This window comes from Vicugna pacos, chromosome 30 (assembly GCF_048564905.1).
Source record: "Vicugna pacos chromosome 30, VicPac4, whole genome shotgun sequence".
NCBI lineage: Eukaryota > Metazoa > Chordata > Mammalia > Artiodactyla > Camelidae > Vicugna > Vicugna pacos.
The window spans coordinates 15144886-15161246 of NC_133016.1; the positions used below are offsets into that span (position 1 = coordinate 15144886).

At 41.0% G+C, this 16361-nt stretch overlaps 1 protein-coding gene across 41 annotated transcripts in view; it reads left to right on the top strand.

Annotated features, from left to right (window-relative positions):
- Positions 1-16361, top strand: part of TCF4 (transcription factor 4) — a 344530-nt gene that overhangs the window by 267179 nt on the left and 60990 nt on the right. The window lies entirely within an intron of this gene.

The window sequence follows — 16361 nt, forward strand, 5'->3', positions numbered from 1 at the left end:
GAGTCTGGGCAAACGGATGGAATTGATAGGCCTGATTTATTTTCCCTCTGGGACAGTGGAATTTATCATTAGGATACAATCCAGGGTTTTCCTTTCTTACCGTTGAGATGCATTGAATTGTAAAGGGAGCTTAAATCATCTTTTGGGGGGAAATGTTTTAATTAGAAAAGCTATAAATAGACACGACCTAAATGAGGATGAATCAGCCAGTCTTTGAGAATTTGGGGGAAGAAAAAGGGAATTAATAGCTATGCCCCTTTTTTTTACAGTTTGCGGCGTTGGCTTACAAGGTTACTGCTCGCAAAAGAAGTCTGTTCTGTCATCTTCCTCTTCTGTTTCAAAGTGTTCAGTTGGTCCTTTTTATAACGTAGAGTGTTTACAGGGTTCTGTGTTCCCCAGTCCCCATCTGGAAAATATTTAAACTTCATAAGATCTATAAGACTAAAATATCACATATAATGGGATAGGCAGAAGGAAGGAAAATGAGACCCAGTGCGTGTGTTTAGAATAAGTTAGTTGTTTGTTCAGAAGCGGCTGCTGGAGGAATTGGAACAAACAGCTGAGTGCGGTGACTGGTCGGGTCCAGGGCTGTACGTTGCACCGCAGAATGAGCCTCGGTTTGTGAAGCTGACATTCTGTTGTGACTTCTAAATCCAAACAAATCTCTGCAAATTTCTGCCCGATCGAGTTAATAAGAAAATACATACACGCGGAGGCGAGAGCCGTCCGCTCCTTGCCGCTCTGTCAGCGTCGGTGGAAATAAGAGACGTGTTTTACCTACTGTATTCCAGGCGGCCAGCAATTGCCAGGACCTCCAGCTCAGCAGGTTTTCTGGATTTTTTTTTTTCCTTCCATGAGAACAATGGGACGCAAACAAGAGCTTCAGAAAAGGAGCCGGGCAGATTTCTTCTAATTGCCTCGTAACTGGGGAGTGGTTTTCCCTTTCCCACTATCTGACTTGCAGGGGGAGAGGAAGGCAGCTGTGGCGGAGCGGGAACCAGCCGGCTCCGGGCCGGATGTGCCGTGGGCCGGGAGGTCGGTCCCTGGGCGCGGGCCTGTGATCTGCTTCACACCTGTGCTCATGGCGTCCCCCTGATCGATGACCTTGTATTAACCCGGAGTGACCTTTCCCCTCAGCCTGTTCTCCTGGCCCAGCTCTTGGCTGGCGGACCCTCGTTTCCCTCTGATTTACAGGTGGTTACTGGAGGCAGCATACACTTGTTTTTCATGGTGCACAGTGCACTTAGCAGCCCGGCAAGACCTGCAATTTCATCCCTCTCAAGGGGCCGAGCGGGGGTCTGGGAGGTGGGGGCGCAGCCGGAGAGGTTGCTGTTATGCATGTGCTTTTCTATTTTGTGGCTCATATGGTATCAATTACCATTTGATGGCAACGCCAGGCCCGAGGCCCTTTGCATGTTTGTCCTGTGAGAAAGATCTGGAAGAACCGACATATGGTTTTGATCGCAGCAATTGCAGGTTGATAGAATGAACGCAGGGGTGAGGTGGGTGGGTTTTCCTTCCGGCCTTTTCCACTCTGGGTTGCTAATGTGCTTCGCTTGTGGAACTGGTCTTTTCATCATCCAGCCCCTCCCCACTTTCCCCGCTCCCCCCCTCCCAGCTCCCTACCACTCTGCATTCCTGGCCCCTGCCTCGTCTGTGCTTCCACGGCCCTGCCAGAAACATGTGGCCCGCATTAAGGACCTGCAATTAAAACAAACGGAAGAATTGCCCAGCCCTCTGTTAAAATCCCGGAGCAAGTCCGTCCATCAAGGTGATCAGAATTACAGTAAAGTTCAAAAACAAGTGGGTGGTGGGAAGTGAGTTCTCTCCAGAAACTCAGGACATGTTTCCAAATGGCTATTAGTTCGGGTTGTTAAAAATTGAAATGACGCTGAAAAATGGCAGTGATAGAGATTAATGTGTATGTGTGTGTGTTTCATCTAGGACATCTCTGAATTTGTTTGAGCATGTGCCCTTTAGGGCCACGAACTCTTTTGAGGTCCCATCTTCCCGTACATCTCAGGCCAGGCAATGGAAGGGCAAGTTGGGGTATGTCTGTCGCTATGAGCACTACTTCCCTTCAGAAGGGAGAGTTTGAGACCCAGCTCTCCCATACACAGTGACTTCTCTCTTACTAAATTTGTGACGGTGGGGGGTACCCGGGGAGAGGCTCCTCATTACGGCTGCACAGCAGGGGTTGCATCTGTGAGTTTGCCAAGGGAAGGTCTAGTGTCGGGGGAACAGGGAGGCAAAGAGGGGGAAAGAACATTAGAGACACTTTTAATGCTACCCATGAAAATGTTTTCTTTCCAAGGAACATTTTTCTATAATGCTCTCAAATTCACATGCCTTGTAATCTGTTCTGCAGATGGGTAGTCCGCGAGGCTGTGACTTTTTCACTTCAGCTATTGCATTTCGAAATACTACGCACAATTAGGAATTTATATATTTTAAAAAGATAATGTGGCGTCTCACGAGTGCGTGTTTCTAATAACGTCTTCCTGCTTTTTAAACTGAAAACCAACAACCCAGGACCATAAAATAAAAACATGTCCTCCCCCCAGATTTTTTAAATGTGAGCTGAGTGATTAGTTCTGAAGGCCAGCTATTGAAACCTAATTACAGTACTTGACACACTTCTCCATATTTATTTCTCCACTAGAACTGATCTTTATTCAAGGGTAGTAAAAACTGAAAATGTAAATTGTTGACTTAAATTGTAGGGAGGTGTCTGTATGTTAGACTCTGTAGAGAAAACTGACCATATTTTTTGCAATGGTATTGACTGTGTCTTAAGATACGTGCCTAAGGCTGCTTTTTCCCCTTACCCAAGCTTTCTCCTTATAATATACAAATTGGCTTGCTAAATAATTGTGTCCTTTTTTTCATAGTCTTGATAATGATTTTATTTTGCTATTTGATAATCTTCCTCTAATTGAACAAAATTTTGTGCTCTGAGCTGTGTTTGAATTCATAGTAACTAGTGGTTAATTGAGTTGCTCTAGTCACATATTTTACTCGTGGCTATTTACTGATTTGACTGTATTTAATGGACACTTATTATAACCTTATATCAGCATTCAGCTTGACAGCTTAAGACTTAACATTTCTGCTTGCTGCTCATGCCATATTAGCTGCTTTTGAAGAGGGATGTATTGAGAAGCCAAATTTGGTGATTTAAATACATATATATATATATATATATATATATATATATATATATATATTGCTTTCCTGAAATATGTAGACTTGAGAACTCATAGCAAAATAGTGTAGTGTATGGGCTGTGAGCCTGTCTTAGAACATGTTGGGCCACTTAACAGCAGCTGTGCTGGAGAGATACTTGATCTGAGAAGACTTTTTTGAATCTTCTCAGCCCTAATGCCATTCTGATTTTGAAACGGGAAAACGGAAAAGAGTTTTTGGGAAGAGAGATATCTCAGTTTTGAAAGGTGGCGTAGGTAGGGAAGGCTTTCAGTCCCAGCTCAGATTAACCAACATTTCTAATCGATCCCCGCAACAGAGGACAAAGGGTCTGATGGGAAATGTGGGGTTATATTTTAGAGACATGCTGCAGAGGCAGGTGACCGTGTTAGAGACCAGCTCTGTGCTTCTTGCATCGATTTGCTCTGGGGACTGAAAATTTAGGAACATTTGCCGAAGAGGCAACTTTTTTTTAATAGACAATTTCTTTTTTTAAAAAATCCACTGCTATTAAAATCTGATTCAGTCTTCTGAAATATTACCACCTGCTCTAGTATCTTTTTAAATGATTGAATTTATGTAGACACCAGTGATGCTAAAAGATAGAAGCCCTCCTCCATGTGCTTAATATATGGTGCCTTAGTCTATATTAAGGAAAAAGAAAACCCTGCTTTGTCAAAAGTCTGAATATAGCAATCTCTCGAATTCACTTGCTCCTTGCAAGTCCTAAAAATTGCTATTTTTTTTTTAGTTTTTTTAGTTTGCAGTCACTTACAAAGGGAGAAATCTTTATAAAATGATATTATGTTGTTTTTTAAATATATGCAAACAACTATCAGATCACCCTTGAATCAGAGTGACTTTAACAAATTGAGGGAAGAATTGCCTGTGAAGTCCCTGGTGGGGTGAAAACTGGTGCTCATTTTCTCAGGACTCTCCTGGAAAGATGATAACGGCTTTCTCTCTGTAGATGCCAAGGCCCCCTCCCCTGCCCCAGATACCATGTTCCAGAAGGCGTTCACTTAATCTTTGAAGAGCTCATCGCCTCTCTTTAGGGTCTATTCTTATTCATGCATTGCAAGTTTGCACTTTTATGTCCACCAGGAAGGAAGGCATTACCACCGTCGAGAAGGGCAATGTCAATTAGGACCTGGGAAATAGAAAGTCGGCAGACTGTAAGAATTGTACTCAGACTTTACGCCATCTACCTTTTGAACAAAACTTGGACCTTTGTGAGGAAAAATATTGGAGGCTCTCATGAGCTTTTTTCTTTTCTTTCCTTTTCTTTTAAAACTATTTGCAAATCATGGCTTCCTGATCCTAAAGAAAAAAAACCTCAAAGGCAAGGCTGAGCAGGCTTCCTGGACATCAAATAGTTCGTACAAAACAACATTCTGATGACTTGCATGTAAATAAATCAGAAACATATGAATTAAACTGCTCTCGGAATACATATGGGTTGAAAAATAGAGCGAAGTGCTGAGAAAATGTGTTTCGGGTTTTGCTGAGCCCATGACATTTGAAAAAATAGTATGAGACACTGAACAAACACAAAGCGTGGCTTGGCTTCCCCACTCCTAAAATTAGCCTCCAAGTTCAATGGCAAAGCAGTTTACTATGTGCCTAAGTACGAGCCACCTTTGGTGTGCTCCTCTACATTTAATTACTTGCAGTTTAAAAATTTTTTTTCAATCTGAAGCTCAAAAATAGCACCACATTTCAAGGAAATGCAAATCTGAGCGTTTTCTGACCCAGTGGGTTCACGTCAGACTATTTTAGAAAAGACCACAGATCACCTTAGGAACAGTCATACTGGTCTGGCCCTCTCTGGTGTGACTGGAGAGTAAGAGAAGAGAAGCACCCTTATTAAGAAACAGGTCCTAAAATCGATGCTGCCTGTTAAGTCAAAGCGCTTGAGCACCGCAGGTAAAAACCTCATGAAGACGAACAGTTCCCTGTCTTGGTGTTGTGGTGGGAGCCCTGGCAGCCCCGCCATACACTCCTCGGATCAGGACCTCAGCCCCTGCTCTTTTTCACTGCTGAGTTCTGAGGCCTTACGAGCAGTGGAAGTTTGCTTTCTCTCTCCCACGCTGCACTCAAGAGAGCTAACGTGAGGGACGCTAAGCCTTACCTGGGACAATTGCAGAGTCCTTATGCCCTCGTATCCTCTCTTCTTGTTATCTCTTTCCTCGGCATCTGGCTTTAAGTAGAGGATCAGAACACACAGGAATTTAGGAAACCAAAAAAGCCAGAGCTTGCTTCAGGCTTCTCCCACGGAAGGCGAGTCACTGATATGCACTTGGACAGAATCCTGTATCTGTTCTTTGGAGCAGCGCTGTCACCTGAGCTTATCAGTTTGAAATTATAGGGAGTTGGTAGATTGCATCTTTTCTATTTAGGGAAAAGTGATTTTGGTTGTTCCAGAAAATATTTTAATGTTCTTTTCCTAACTCCTTCACTCAAATGGTAGTAAGAAGCTTGAAATGTTTACTCCAAGTCACGTGCAGAAATATCACTCCGAACAAGACAGACATAGGGTAGACAAATAGACTGACAGCTACATTTTGTCTGATGATGCATCAGTGGCCGAGTACCGGCACCTGAAGGTGGACACAAGAGGGGTACCTATCCCACATTTGGCCTGGAGGAAGTGAGGTCCACGGATGAGTGGGAATTAAGCAGGCAAAAGTTCCAGGGTAATAGCCAGACCAAGGGAGAGGATGACGTTTACCGTAATCCACAAGTAGTTCAGGATGCCTGAAGCTCATGGTGCAAAATGATAACAGTAAAAAGGGACCAAAAATATAAACAGTGGCTAGATCATGAATTGCTTTGTGCACCCCATTAATGAGTTTAGATTTTATCATGATGTAATGAGGAGCCCTTCCAGTGGGTATGCCCAAGGCGTACTGAATTTAAAACTCTCAAGGGACGGGAGGAACACCAGGAAGACATAGTCACAGAAGCCAAGGAAAGCAGATTTGACTGGAAGGAGGAGATTGTCAACAGTGTGAGGTGTTACTGAGAGTGGAAGTGGCGTTTGGCTGCAGGATCCAGGAGCTCTTGAGCAGTTTCATTGGAGCAGTGGGTTTGGAAAGAAGATAAAGAAATGGGGAAAGGGCACAGCAAGATGCTTTTCCATCATCACTGTCACCGTCATCATCATCATCATCATCATCATCACTGGAAAATGAGCATCTACCAGACAGAGAGAGTCATAGAGAAGAATAAGCCAAACCCCCCAGGGGACTGAAACATATTTAGGAAAATAGACCATAAATATAAAACAGAAGACAGCAACACAAGGTGGAAGACGCACAAAGGGTAAAGTGAGCCATGCAGACCAATCAGATGAAGGGGGATCGCGGCGGATCCAAGAAAGAAGAGGAGGAATTAGGTGGCAGATGAAAGGAGAGAGCTATTTAAGCGGTGGATGCAACTTGAAGTTTATGTTCTGTGTTATGCCACCTTACCCCAGTCCACTCTGGTTTTGTGTTCCCATCCAGTAGAAATAGTGGAAAATACCACCCAAGGGGATGTGCAATACCTAACCTGCCTGTGACTTCTGTTTGAGTTTTTCAGTTTTGGGGGGGGTTTTTGGAAAATTTAAGTCACAGGCTGACTGTTTGTTGTAGTTTCATGCAATCTTTATTTTTAAAATCTGGACACAGAAGCTGAGGAACTGATACCAGAAATATAGCAACTCAAAGATACTTGTAAATTCTATATGGATGAATTCCTTGAGAAATTTTGCGCATCCAGTGCTGGACATCTGTGAAACTACAGCATAGTATCTGTCACATCTGTGTTATCTCCATTTGACATCTTCCTGGTATGAGGCCAGAGAGTCACTCCCATGTGCAGTCCCTTAAAGAAGCCATTCATGATTCAGAGGATGGTTTTTCTCAACAAAGATACCTGAAATATACTTCTGTGAGGCTCTGTAATGCCAAAAAAATCTGCTGTGTAAGCTTTGCAAGTGAAGGACAGAACTGATCCTTTCCCTCTGGCTGTTGCCCTCGTGTGTGTAACACATTTTTATTAGGCACTTGCTGTAGGCAAGTCATTGCAGTGAATGGGTTGTCCACATATCAAGAAATTTTCCATTAAAGAAACTAGTCACCATCACCATCAGAAAGTATTTTAAGCACCACTCGGGTGCTGAACATGCTATACAAATTGGGTACCTTGAGGTCCACCCTCTTCCAAGGTGTTTTCTCAGTGGTTTGATTTGCACCAAATCTCTGTGTAGCAGCAGATGTCATGATCTGTATTTTCTAAAGAAATAATATAATGAGAGAGAGACTAAGTGACCTACCAGTGGTCACTTAATGAGTGACTGAATCAAAACTCTAAAGTTGGTCTTCTGCTCCTTAGAGCACATTAGGGACCATTATCTATAGCCTGTTAGCTCACTTAAGACATTTTGGCAAAGAGGGAGAATCATTAAGTTCATTTCCTTGGTAGAATGAAGAAGATTGAATTTGCTAACAAAGAGATTATGAGTGACTTTGTTGAGAGAGCAGTTTTAACGATGGCTACATGATTTACCTACATTTTCCATCTAGCAGTTGATGACAAGGCTTCCTGCTTGAGAAATATGGCCCATAATACCACCTCCCTGCAGACGGGTTCTCACTACTGTTTTTTGTGAAGGACACATAAGTTACGGGCCTGCTACAGTGGTTGGTTTTGCTCAATTTTAATTGAGCTGAAATTTGCATAACGTACAGTTAACCATTTTAAAACGGGTAATTCATTGGTACTTGGTGTATTCCTATTGTTGAGCAGCCACCACACCTGTCTAGTTTCAAAACAGTTTCGTCATCCCTTAAGGAAACCCCATATCCATTGAGCAGTTCCTTCTTACCCACCTGCTGCTATGTCTTATAAGTCTTTAATTTTATCAAACATACACACACACACATTCATACTATACACATCTCTGTCTCTCACTCTACGTACCAACCTCCCTCCCTCCCTCCCTCCCTACCTACCTAGAGATTAGAATGTTCCTAACAGAGGCTCTAACGTGCCCTATTATGTAAGCAAAGACCTATATATTTAACAGATGTTTCTCTATCAGGAAAAGGAAAAAGGGAAACACCCCTTGCTTCTTTTTAACCTTTCTGTATAATTCTGTTAAGCTCTTACTAGTTAGTCATTTATCGAGGGAGGGGTAAAAAAAAGAGAGAAGTCAATTCTAAGCCTTTTATTATGTAAAACTGCTGTTCCTCTTCTTACAAAAACAAAATTTCTCATTAATGTCTTCAACATTGAGAATTTTAAACTGCTTCCCTTATCTTAATAGTAAGCAATCATCTGGATTTTACGTTTCTGTGTTGAAGAGTCAGAGATGATTGAACAAAGTAGTTTAGCTGTCAAAGGTTTAATTTCTTGAAGAGGAATCAAAGGGGCATTCTTACTGTAATTTTTATTGTTAAAGGAATCACTGTTGTTTATATTTATTTATACCCTCGTTATTCTAGGAAAATATTTGAGGTGGCCAGTGGCAAATCTTTAAACTGTATATCTTTAAAATTAAGAACTAGATCCAATGAAAAAAAAAAAGAACTAGATCCAGTGAAAAAAAGTATCTGAGATTTAAATGTTAGAGAAAGTCAACTGAATTATATTTTAAATGTGCCTCAAGATATGAACTAATGTTGTTTGTCACCTGTTCTCCTGTTACCCTGTCTTTAAGTCTTCCTTGAGTAACCCTATCCTAATAGGATGATTTCCTTTGCATTTCTTCTGCATAAACTTTTTGTACAAACTGTACTCACTTTCGTACATTTTCTAGGTGATTGTTGTGTGTCAGAAGTCTCCTAACTAAGCTTCTAATGAAAATTCTGGCCATTTTATCTTATTTTATTTTTGCGTACCAAAGCATCTAGCCTTGTGCTGGTCAGAAGGGCTGCTGTGACTTAGGCCGGTGAAACATCGCACGTTGATTTTACCTAAAAGTTTACCCTGGGTCCAGGGGAGGGGCAGGTATCTGATGGGGTCGTAGATAGAGAGGCGGCTGATTGGACAGAGAAGTGGGCAATTTGCATACTTTTCTTTTTCTCATTTCAGTCTGTGCCACAGAATCATACATTTGGTAATTATTTCATGCTTTTGTTTTTAGTTGAAAGTACTTAGGGCCATATGTTTTGACAGAAAAAAAAAAGATAATTCGTACTTTTTCAGCTTTGGGAAAGGGAGGATGAGGTCATAATTTTACAGTGTACCATGGCAATGATTCCTGCTCAGAACTTCACCAGATTGGAGACTCGCTGTTCGTAACAATTCTCTTGGGAAGCAGAAGATGAAGGCATCTGTTGGAAGCACCCAACGTTAAGTGGGATTGCTCAGAGAGCCCAGCATAGAGTTCATCTCTAACTCTACTCAACATTGGTAGATACCATTTACTCATATGAAAAATTGACCTCCAGATTCTTTAGGCCATAAGTGACCAGGATAGATATTCTGATCCAGTGCTAGCAGTTCTGACCTAGGATTTGCAGTGAAAAGACCTAGCTTATAATCTTTCTCCTGCTGTCCTAGAGGCTTGTGACTACTGGAAAGCTCTCCCAGCTCTGTCTCCTAATGGATGAGATGGATGAGCACATGGGTAGATAAGTTATCTCACAGTTATTATTAAATAATGGATGCAGAATGTTTTTGTCATTTAAAATGAAAATAGCAACTTTTATGATGCCTAATCATAGAGTTTTACCAAATTTCCCTTTATGCATTTAAGCTCAAGTTCAAAGAAGGTGTTTCTAGAGAAGCACATATCCCCTTTTGTGAGTTGTGTCTTTTGAGATGTCCTCTTGTCTAAATATCCGTTGGAGTCTTGGTCTCACCATTTTCCCATTTTTGCTTGAGTCTCTGCTCTTGAAAGTGTGTCTTTCTGCTTTTGTGTAACAACTTTCTTCCTAGTCCCTCTTGCTCCTGGGATGGAGTGCGTTGCATACTTAAGAAAGGTGGCCCCCTGGCCGTCTGTGCTAATGAAGTGCAAACCCAGCACTGAAAATGCTGGGACGGGAGGAGCCGGAACAGCACATTTATGGCTGCACAGGGGCAAACTGTAAAGTAATCAGCATCTCTCTGGTCCTGCTTTCCCTTCTTGTAAAGCCTTCCCCGTACCCTCATCCTTTTCCCACTTTCCTCTCAATCTTAAGAAGTTAATTCTAGGGAAAAGATCAGAGACCTCATCACATCAAAGTGTAATAACTGCTAACAGACTCTTAAAAGCATTTCCCAAGATGGGGGATGATTGGAGATGGGTTGAAAGTGGGCTTCTGAGCGTGGCATTTTCTTCCAGGGAAGGAGACTTCTACCCCTGGTAGAATTGTACATTGACTGAGGTCCACAGCAGGGAAATGAATTTGTTTACCCCAGGGGTGCCCAAACTTCTTTGAGCTTGATTCCTTTTTAAGCAGCACACCTGTTAACGTCAAGTGAAGGATGTGCACACTAGGCTGCAGGCATCAACCTTCGGCCTTAGGTTCAAAGGGAAAAGGGTGGGAAGTGGTCCTCTTAGAACATTAAATATGGACCATTATAGGTAATTGCCTCTGCTTTCGAAAGAAAGCTCAGCCCTAAAACACATCAAGGTACTAAAATCTTTCTCAGCAGAGCCAGAAACATCTATGTTATGATGTTGTCCTTAGTTTGATGTGTATCGTGTGTGTGATGTGTTTCTTCATCATTCACGTGTGCATCTGGTAACTCCTTCGGCCTGTTATGTTTCAGGCATTCGGGCCCCACCACCCCCATACACACACAGAGATCACACCTGTACAGTTTTTCATAATCCTTTTTTTAAACGTTATTGTTTCTGCATTTGACTGTCCTCAGCAGGCCTTCTTTGAATTCAGCAGAGTATGGAAGAAACAACCATAATCAACATTGGAATAAACTAAAAAATTAATATAACTTTTTATTGTAGAATAATAGAAGTTATTCCCACCCAGGAAACATCGCCCTCACTCAGTTAATGAGACCATGTCATCAGAGGTCACAAAGCTCCTTAATGGGAGATATAACCAACACTATTTTGATGTTCCAGTGCCTCCTCATGACACAGTAGTTGTTATCTAAAAAAAAAGCAAACAGTTGGTAGCAAAAGAGGGAAAAATAGTATTGAGATGGGACCCATTAGAAATAGTTGACAGTCCTGAATTCAACGTGATAGCTATAGATAGAGATACAAACAATTTAATTACGTCTGTTTACAGTTTAAGACAACTAGAAATAATAATCATTAATAGAAATAATAAATCATGGTCTTCTCAACATCACCTTTAATTTCTAACAAACACAATAAATCAAAGCTTGGAAATAACTTGGTTAGGTGTTTAGGACCTATTAAAGGGTCATGGTGGCCTTACCATCCACAGCCTTTTATCTGTGCCAGCCCTGAGCCCAGTGAGGAAGCAGGTTCCCATGTGAATAAGTAACATAAGGACTATAACCAGGAAGAAGTCAGGTTTCACCTGGACTTAATTTTATGCAATTTAGTGTTTCAAGAGACCTTTAGCCACGTGTAACTTAATCGGTGTAAGGCCTTCTCAGCCAGGGCCAGTGTACTCAGAATGCTGGCACTGGGCATTCCCATGATCTACCACATTGAAAGTAATAGCAAACATACAGTGTCTGCTCCGTTCATGCCAAGAGCAGGAGCAATGCAGGTGTGAAAATAAAAAGGAGTATTTGGAGCCAGAGGCTAGTTCGCATAGACGGGGCTATGGTCACACTTCATGTGAATTCTTCATGTAATAATACGGTGTGTGGGGTTTTGTTAATCAGTTTAGTGTTCTGGTATTTAGTCTTGTGTCTGGCTTCACCACTCAACCCCGGTGCAACTCTCAGCGGATTACTTGCCCCCCTGTGTCTTCAGTGCTGTCGAGAGTTAGCAGTACCTGCTGCTACAGTGCTCAGCCGCAGGTCTAGGAGACGGGTGGATGGTCCTCCTGGTAGCGGTGCACGCGAACCTCCTCTGTGCTCCCCCCACTGAGATCATCTTGTGCTCTTCTGTTTGGGCAAAAGAGCATCCTCAGCCCCTTGTCTGCTGAACAGCCAGGGAGTATATAAACGGGACCCAGGAGTCTACAGATCTGTAGGGTTTTGGTAGGAGTCTGTGAACACCCTGGAGAGAAGCCCCTTAGTGATCAAGAGATCATGTTTAAGCCCAAACTCCCAAACAAGATACATGATTTTGAGTCTCAAATTTTCCACTTAACCAGCTGTGTGACTTGGAGCACGTTACTTAACGTCTCTATGCCTCAGATTCCTTCTGTGTCAAATTGGGATGATAGTGAAACAGTAGGGTTAGCGTCAAGACAAGATGAGGACAGGGACAGTTTGGCTGGAATAGTGTCTCACATAATGTAAGTAAAGCGTTCGCTATTTTTATCGTCACTGTTATTTTGTCACTGCAACTGTGACAAGAGCTTAGGACTGGCAGGCATTGGATTGCCAGGTCCTTTTTCAATTCTGGAGAGTGTTAAGCTAAAATACCACAATAATTTATTTCCTTTCTTTGTTTTTAATTGTCAACTCCCTGTGTGCATCACTGAGATTGTTGCATGATAATCTGTGAAAAGAGCTTAAAATCTAAGACGTTCCATATCTATGATATATCCAGGTACCATAGGTGCAATATCACATACATGACATATCTCTGATACCATAACAGAATGATCCTAGTCGTACCTGTCTTGGCATTTTTTCTGCCTCATGTGTGCAATGACAACACATAGATACTTATAAAATACTTGTGAAATAATGAGACACTATGTAGATTTAAATTACAATAATATTGTTCTACAATTACTAGTGATTCTGTCTTAGTTTTTCTTTATTTTTAGTTGAAGCAGAGCTTTTTCCTCTCTTGTAAATTTCTAAGCTACACAGACTCTTTTTTTTTTTAATAGTTTGAAATTTGATTTAGAGATTTGAAAAATATCCGGCAAAGAAGACTAGCTTTGCCTTTTGATTTGAAGAAAGGAAAGAACAAGGTAGAGCTGTCTGGCCATAAAGAATGTCAGGTTTTTTTTTCTAGGACTCGGGATGCTCTGCATGCTTAATCGCGGGTCCAGCTCACATTTTTGCTGTATCATTGCTGAGCTTGTCACAGGCTAGGTGCGCTGGTCGAAGATGCTCGGACGGGAGTCCGCCCATCCCTGCGTGCTTATGCAACTTCTGATCTGTTGTAGATCACTCAGGTCCCTGCTTCTCCTTCCTGTTGCTTTCTTTGCGGTCTTCTGATTTCTTTGAGCTAATACAATTTGATAAATATAGATAGAGGTACAAAGAAGGGAATTGAAGTTCCTACAGTTTTACTGCTTAACACAGAAGAGGAAATTTTGTGGCTGGGAAGAATAAAATGCCGGCTGTAATTCATTTTTATAGAATTTAGTTTCAGATTTAATATACTCATGAACAGATAATCAAAACTCAACTGATATTTGAAAGAGTACAAGAATGATATGTGGTGTTTGGGATGGAATGTTTGGATATATGTTCAAAATGACTTGTGTTCTAAGGAATATTGCATATTCAAGGAAGTTCTTTTAGGGGGATCATATGCATGTTCTTTTTGTTTGTTTGTTTTTTGGGGTTTTTTTGCATTTTTTATTGATTTATAATCATTTTACAATGTTGTGTCACATTCCAGTGTAGAGCACAATTTTTCAGTTATACATGAACATATATATATTCATTGTCACATTCTTTTCTCTGTGAGTTACCATAAGATCTTGTGTATATTTCCCTGTACATGTTCTTTTTCGTGTGTTTTTGTGATGCACTCTGGTAGAGTGAAGACAGGTCATTGCTTGTTAGTGGAAGTAAAATATGAATATTTTATTTTACACATGAATGGTACATTTTACACATGTTTAGATGATTGTGAATTTTTTTTCAGACTATCAATAAAGATAACTTGAGGACTAAAACTTCTTACTAGATGTTACTTTAGGGCATTTAGAACTGTTGGTTTAACTCCTATAAAAACTTAAGGTGATTGAAATGAAAATCAGAACTTCACAGTTTCAACAGATTACACCTCTGAAGTTTTTTTCACGTATAATTAAATCTCCATCTATTTGTCAGTATACTGCAGCATTTACCCGTTGTCTGTCAACATATTTCCTACTTATGTGCTAATAATGCAAATTGACTTTTAACCATCATTTGGAAATGAAGTAGGACCTTTTCCTTTAGTAAATATTCCCTGACTTGATCATACATACTGAGAATAGGTCAGGTGAATACTTTTTATTTCTGTAGTTTGCTTCTGTTTGTTGTTTGCTTGTTTGTTAGTTTGTTTGTTTTTGCACTGTTGGATTGTTTGCTGCCTCACTGTTCAATGCTGCCGAGCATCCTTCACTGCCTTTCAACCTTGTAATGACTCACTCAGCTCTGTTCCTTGGCCTGTGTGTTAGCCTTTCATGCCCTTTTACTGCCTGTTAGAATATTTCAGTTATAAAGTTAAAAAAGACTTTAGGAAAGAGAGTGCCAGGAGGGCTGGATGAGAAGTCGGGAGCGCTGGGCTCTGTCCAGGCCCTCGGGTAAGCCCTTGCACCCCTCTGCCTTTTGCTCCTTTGGAAAATGAGGTTGAACTCACTTGAGCTTTAAAAGTGTGATGCCAAGAGGCAGACAAGAGGACAGCAGGTGGAGAAGTTTCATGAAAAGAGAAAGGAGCCTCTATAAGGAACTGGTATAAACAGATTGTAAAAGACAAAGCAGTGAAAATGGAGAGCAGGACAGAGGGATACAGTTACCAGTACGTAATGTGAAAACTCATGATCAGAAAAGGTTAAAAGTCTGTTCAACACTTAACTGTCTAAAAAAAGGAATCACACCACGTCTAACTACAGTTCCTTTGCCAAAGACCGACTAGGGGCCACGGACGGAACGGCAGTGTAAGAGTTCCTTACTCTTCTTTCCGACACATCCAGAAACCTGGGGATCACAGATACTCTCCCCTAGGGTTCTCCTTGGTACAGCTCTACTTGCAGGAATTTGGGCAGATGGTTATAGAAAGGGCTTTAAGAAGTATATGATGGTACAAGGAACTCTAAAACTAATAAATCAAATGCAAATCTAAATCTTCTGCCACCCAATAAAGTCAACATTTATTAAACACCAGTTGTATGCTAGGGGCTAGGGACACCTGGAACTTGCTTCTCACACTAGTTTACCAGAGGAGTTCTTGTTTTTGAAGCCTAGAGGGAACAGCAAGTCTTTATATATAGAGAGAGAGAAACAGAGAGAGAAGTCTAGTCAGCTTACAATGTTGCATCAATTTCTGGTGTACAGCATAGTGCTTCAGTCATACATGAACTTACATATATTAGTTTTCATATTCTTTTTCACCATAAGTTACTACAAGATATTGAATATAGTTCCCTGTGCTATACAGTGTAATCTTGTTGTTTATCTATTTTATATATAGTAGTTAGTACCTGCAAATCTCGAACTACCAGTTTATCCCTTTCCACCCCCTTCCTTTGTGGTAACCATGTTTGTTTTCTATGTCTGTGAGTCTGTATCTGTTTTGTAAATAAGTTTGTCCTTTTTTTTATTATTTAAGGTTCCACATATAAGTAATATGATACTGTATTTTTCTTTCTCTTTCTGGCTTACTTCATTTAGAATTATAATCTCCAGGTCTTATTCTTTCTATGGCTGAGTAGTATTCCATTGTATGAATATACCACAGCTTCTTTATCCAGTCATCTGTCGATGGACATCAGGTTGTTTCCATGTCTTGGCTAGGTGTATTACTGTGTTAGTTGCTCTAACAGAGAGTGCAAGGGGGCCCCAGGAACAAGCATGACTCTAGATCAGTGCTTCCAACAGAACATTTTGCCCTGATGGGAAAGTTCTCCATTGGTGATGTCTAGCATGGTAGCCAGCACCCACGTTTGGCTGTTGAGCACTTGAAATGTGGCTTGTGTGAGTGAGGGACTGAATATTTAATTTTATTTAATTTTAATTAAACTTAATTCACATAACCACATATAACTAATAGCTACCGTACTGGATAGCACCATTCTAGACACGTTAAAATTAACTCTAAGCACTTACAGCCAGATATAAATAATAATACCATTTATTGAGTTCATACAGGAGTTTAGGAAATATGTGTGAGATGTATT